Source organism: Lontra canadensis, unplaced genomic scaffold (assembly GCF_010015895.1).
Source record: "Lontra canadensis isolate GAN:19392208 unplaced genomic scaffold, GSC_riverotter_1.0 scaffold64, whole genome shotgun sequence".
NCBI classification, from domain to species: Eukaryota; Metazoa; Chordata; class Mammalia; order Carnivora; family Mustelidae; genus Lontra; species Lontra canadensis.
In genome coordinates, this window is record NW_022631058.1 from 2,360,672 (window position 1) to 2,366,705 (window position 6,034).

A 6,034-nucleotide genomic window follows, 5' to 3' on the forward strand; every position below is an offset into this window, starting at 1 on the left:
CTTTTTTTTTTTTTTTTTTGGACACATCCTTCCTCTTAAATGAATTATGGCCCTTCCTCCTGTTATCTCCTGTGAAGAAGCAGAGAGTCCACTTTTTTGTTTTAAATAGCAACGTTTCGTGGCTCAGTGGGTTAAAGCCCCTGCCTTCAGCTTGGGTCACGATCCCGGGGTCCTGGAATTGAGCTCCACAGCAGGCTCTCTGCTCAGCGGGGAGTCTGTTTCCTCCTCTCTCTCTGCCTGCCTCTCTGCCTACCTGTGATCTCTGTCCGTCAAATAAATAAATAAAATCTTAAAAAAAATTTTTTTTTAAATAAATAACAGCATTTCCCTTCCCGCTGCAGGGAGTAATACCCATTCTCCAGTGGATGTGAAGATGAAACATGTGGACCAGCATATGCAAACTGGCAGACCTATACTGAGTGTAAGGGCATTGTGGTTGCTCTGATTTTTTGACTGGCATTATTTCCAACCCTCCCCTTTTGGAAATACACAGTATCTTTAAAAAAAAAGAAAAAGGAAATAAATCATATTACCCCCTACTTTCAACTCCCCAGTAGACTCCCACTGCTCTGAGGATATAATCCAGTATCTTTCTCACCTGGGCTACAGTCCTACTTCCTAGCCCTTCCGTGTTCTTCGACCTCATCTCCTAGCACTCTTCCTTTTATTACAACACTCCACGTGTATGGGCCTTCCTTCAATGCTTTCATTCAAGACACATGTACTGAGTGCCTGGCTGGGTCCCAGGTAATGTTCTAGATACTTGAGGTATATCAGTGAACAAAATAGGAAACACTTTCATACCCAGAAGATATTGTAGCTGCTATTTCCTCCTCCTAGAATATGTTTACCCCAGAGCCTGGCAAGGTCCAGCTCCTCCTCGTGCTTTGTGTCTCAGCTCAAATGTTACCTCCTCTAAGAAGACTTCCCCAACCCCCCTTTGGAGTGGTGCCCACTTCCTTGATCACTGTGGATTTCATCATCCTTCTTTGGTTTCAATTGTACTTATTATTTTCCAATACTATCTATGTTCCAGTATTGTCTTGTACATTTATCTATGTATTTAATTTTTAAACTGTACTTATTAGTCATATGTCTTTCCCAGTTAGAAGGTAAGCGCCAATGAGAGCAAGGACTTGGTCTGTTACACTCCCTGAGGTATCCCCAGCCCTACTGTAGGCACTCAATAAACTGTATACACTGAATGAGTGAGAGAATGGAGGAATGAATAAATGAAAGAAACTATACCTACTTTTGTTTGAGGACATTTTTCCTGCTCTATGTGGTCCTTATTAAGTTGTCAATAGTGGTACAGCCCTGCCATCCCTGGGTAGAGGTGGACATGTGACCCAGCTTGGGTCAATTATGGACCTGCATTCATTTGGATACGGTGATTAGTCCAAGCCAGGCCAACTGGTACATTTTTCCAAAATTGTCAAAATAGGAAGTTAAGAGGGATATATAAGCTTTAAGGATATATTTGCAAAGCTACTGGTGGCCACCATCTTCCTTTGACATAGACTCTGTCAAGGGTAGATCAGAATGAGATTAAAATTTAAGGTGAGGGGCGCCTGGGTGGCTCAGTGGGTTAAAGCCTCTGCCTTCGGCTCAGGTCATGATCCCAGGGTCCTGGGATCGAGCCCTGCATCGGGCTCTCTGCTCAGCGGAGAGCCTGCTTCCACCTCTCTCTCTCTGCCTGCCTCTCTGCCTACTTGTGATCTCTGTCTGTCAAATAAATAAATAAAATCTTTAAAAAAAAAAAAAAAAATTTAAGGTGAAACTGACCAAGAGATAGAGCCAGAGAGAAAACCACCTTAATAACATTAATTGAGCCTGTGTTTCTAGTCCTGCTTAAAGTCTAAAATCCCGAGTCATTAAATTTCTATTTTTGCTTAAGGCAGCATGAGTTGGGTTTTTGTGCTACGTAGCTGAAAAAGTCCTTTTCATGAGTTGGTACTTAAACAGGTAACTTCCAAGCCCCTCTGCTTGTCTTTTCCTAACGAAACAGTCAAGCACAGCAGCCCCAAGCAATAACTATGGCATATGGCCCTGTCATACTTGAGTGTTGTTTAAAACCTGGGCTTGATAAAGGCAGCCACAAGTCTACTCCCACAATTCAGGGAAGCTGCAAGCTGCTTGAGAGGTCACCCCAATTTTCCCTTCCCCTCACTACTCGGTAAGCAACAAGGAGCAATGTTTATGGTCAATGGAATGTGATTTTTTTTCTCCCACCCCAGACCCACTCTGAAGAGCATCCTTTGCCCAGGATTTGTCCATCAAAAGCACTGGCAATGGTTATTTTCCTCTCTCCATTTCCCCCAACCCCACCCCCTTTCCCAGTGGCCAGAAGAGAGGCAAACCAAAATCTTAGACCTAAGAGTAGAGCATGGCTGGCTTATTTATTCCACTCTGTGAAAAACAAAAGCAATGATACCAGTTGAGCTGATTATGCCTAGATGGTTGCAAAAGATCTTTCCTGCCAAAACCAGAGCCTGAGCAATTCGTATTAGATGCTTTAAATCTCATCAGAAAACCCAAAGCAAAAAGCAGCAAAAATCAGACAATAGAAACGAGGCAAGGCCCTGATCTGGCTGTGCTTAGCCCTTGACTGAGCCACTTGACTTTTCAATCTAATTCTCCCTTTTCTTTTCTTTTCTTTTCTTTTTTTTTAAGATTATTTATTTATTTGACAGAGAGAGAGAGAGCACAAGCAGGGAGAGTGGAAGAGGGAGAAGCAGGCTTCCCACTGAGCTGGGACCCGATATAGGACTCGATCCCAGAACTTCCCTTCATCCGCCAAGATCTAGGGGCAAGAAAACACTGAAATGAAGGAGTTTCTAAGGTTTACCAAATTCTCTGAACCACACAGTAAAAAGAGTCAATGAAGAACCTTGGCCTTGACCTGTGACTAGTGTGGAGAGGCCTGCACTGTTTCTTGGGTATGCTCTGCACAGAGCCCAATGTGCATACAGTGTTTAATATTCATACTAATGGCTAGCTGTAGCAGGTTGTGTAAATGTGACCTTATTTTGGAAAAAAAAAATCTTTGCAGATAAGGATCTCGAGATGAGAATACCCTAGATTACCCAAGTGGGCCCTGAATTCAGTGATGAATGCCTTTATAAGAGTGAGGCACGGGGGCACCTGGGTGGCTCAGTCTGCTAGAGGGCCGGCTCTTGATTTTGGCTCAGGTCATGATCTCAGGGTCCTGCAAGTGGGCTCTGTGCTCAGGGGGAGTCTGCTTGAGGATTCTTTCCCTCTTCCCCCTGCTCAAGTGCACATGCACACTCTATCTCTAAAATTAATTAATTAAATTAATTTTAAGAAAGAATAAGGCAGAGCCTGGAGTATGAAGCTGTAAGTCAAGAAACATCTAGGCCATCAGAAGCGGAGGAGGTAAGTAAGGACTTCCTTTCTGGAGCTTTCAGAGGGGAACGCAGCCTTGCTGACCCTTTGACTTCTTACTTCTGACCTCTAGAACTGTGAGAATAAATTCTGTTATTTGAAGCCACCCGGATGGTGGAAAATCATTTTGGCAGTCCAGGGAGACTAATGCACCAGCCCATAGCATGTGTCATTGGTCCAATAGCTGTGCTAGGTGCTTTGCGGTCACTTTCTCCTTTACTCATGGCAAAATATCTTTACAAGGGAGGGAATTTAGCGCCCTGAAACAGACAAAGGGTTTAAAAACCTTGCCCAAAGTCTGGGGAGGAAAGGTGGCATCTGACTTCAAATTCGAATCCAATTCTGAAGCCCAGGCTCTCTCCACTGTGCCACTATTTCTGTAGCTGGTACAGCATTTGTTTTCAAATCATGAAAGAATTGGGTCTTCTATGGATGCCCAGTTTCTAGCATCTCTGACTCCCAGAACATCTCATTTTTTAACACCTCCTCTTCCTTTATAGGACACAATTATTTTTAGTAATAGTCATGAACTGCAACAAATATATTTGTTTAGGACTAAAATTTGCATTTACCAAACAAAATGACTGCATTTCACACCTTGCACTGTTTCACAGTTTTATATTTAAACACATAAAAACTCCCAGTGGTCACTCACACTGAAGGACATAATTAAATAACTAAATTCAGTTTCTGTTCTTACCATTGTTATGCTCCAACTGTGTCTTTCTCATCTACTGTCTAAACACAGATACACATAATACCACAAGAGCTGGACGCATGAGTTGAGCCCTAAACGGGAACAATACTGAACCCACAGGAATTTACTCTTGAAACAAATGAACATTGCTGTGCCCTGAGTGTTGGGATCTGACTGTATAATTAAAAGTTGTCCAATTGAGTTCTATACTAAATACAATGATTATTAAAAGATACATAGACTTTTTTTTTTTTACTGTGGTAAAAACACATTAAAAAAATTATCATCTTAACCATCTTTAAGTATATAGCTTAGTAGTGTTAAATATATTCACGCCATTGTGCAGCCAACCTCCAGAATGCTTTCATCTTGGGAAAATGAAACTCTCTACCCATCAAACAACTCCCCAACTCCCCTTCCCTCCAGGCTATAGCAACTATTCTCTAATTTCTGTTTCTATGTATCTGACACCTTTAGATACCTCATACTGGTGGAATCATATAGTATTTGTAAATTTTGTGATGGTCTGACTTCATTTTAAGTGAAATGTAGAAAATGTAAAAATGGGGTTTTTTTTTTAAATACATTACACACGGGGCACCTGGGTGGCTCAGTGGGTTAAGCCTCTGCCTTCGGCTCAGGTCATGATCTCAGGATCCTGGAATCGTCGAGCCCCGCATCGGGTTCTCTGCTCAGCGGGGAGCCTGCTTCCCCCCTCTCTCTCTGCCTGCCTCTCTGCTTACTTGTGATCTCTGTCAAATAAATAAATAAAATCTTTAAAAAAAAAAAAACCATTACACAAAGGAAGCTAACAAATATATTATTATTAAAACTCAACACTAACTGTGGTATTGAGGCCGAAAATACCAAAAACTTTATACCAAAAAACTGTTTTTTATAGGAAGTGTTCATCATTAACATTGCTGAGGATTGCTGTTAGGTGGAATATAATGAAATACAATGAAATACACTAAACTCATAATCAGCTTTGTTATCATGTTTAAACTCTGTACCAGCAGTTCACCACTTCTTGCCTGCTCTGGGGACTGACTGCTGCCCACCTGGGGCACGCCCCTGCTACAAAAGACGCCAAGGAGGGGCATGTGAGGCTCCAGGCAATGAGGGCTACCATGCTCACCGATTTAAATTAAAAAATCAAAGTATGCTTTCTGATGACCAGGTCACTGGCCTCTGGGTTTCTATATTCCTGCTGCCTCCTGCTATGAGATGCTCAGAATCCAGAGTCCATTTTGATTCCATTAGGAAGCTGACTTGGGAATAAACTTCCAGAAAAGAAGCAGTATGAGCTGAATGCAGACAACACTCCCTCAAGCAAACAAAAATACTGATTTTTTTTTCTGAAAACACTGTTTTCCTTTAATTCATTTAACTTGCCACTATTAGTACAGAGAAAAAAATGTAACTCGCCACTTTGAGGATCCCCAGCTCAGCACAGAAGCACTCACCAGAGTGACTTCGCCCCCATGGCCCTGGGCCATTGTATTTGTCTCCCCGTGTTTCCGAATGGTAAGCGTGGACAGTACAGACGGGGGGAGTGCTCTTAGAACAGAAGTGCATCCCCTGAACAGGAACAGGAGTCTAGGCTACTGCAAGAGCTACAGTCTCTTCAGCAGGCTTAGCTGGAATGGACACCATTTGTTCCTGCAAACTGAGGGATGGAGAGACCTATCTAGACCTAAGCGTGATCTTGACCTCACTAGCCCCACCAGCTCCGGCCTCACTGTTGTTTTGCCATGGGATCTGAGGCAAATTACTTAACCTCCCTAAAGCTCAGTGAACCATCTGTAGAAGGAAGATACAGAGAATCTTTCAGTGACCTTCTCCTTCCTTCTTTAATGCCCTCCTTATTTAAGAACAAGAACTCCTCATACAAGGGTCCTTGACTGTGGAAGTAGAATGTTAAGGGAAAGC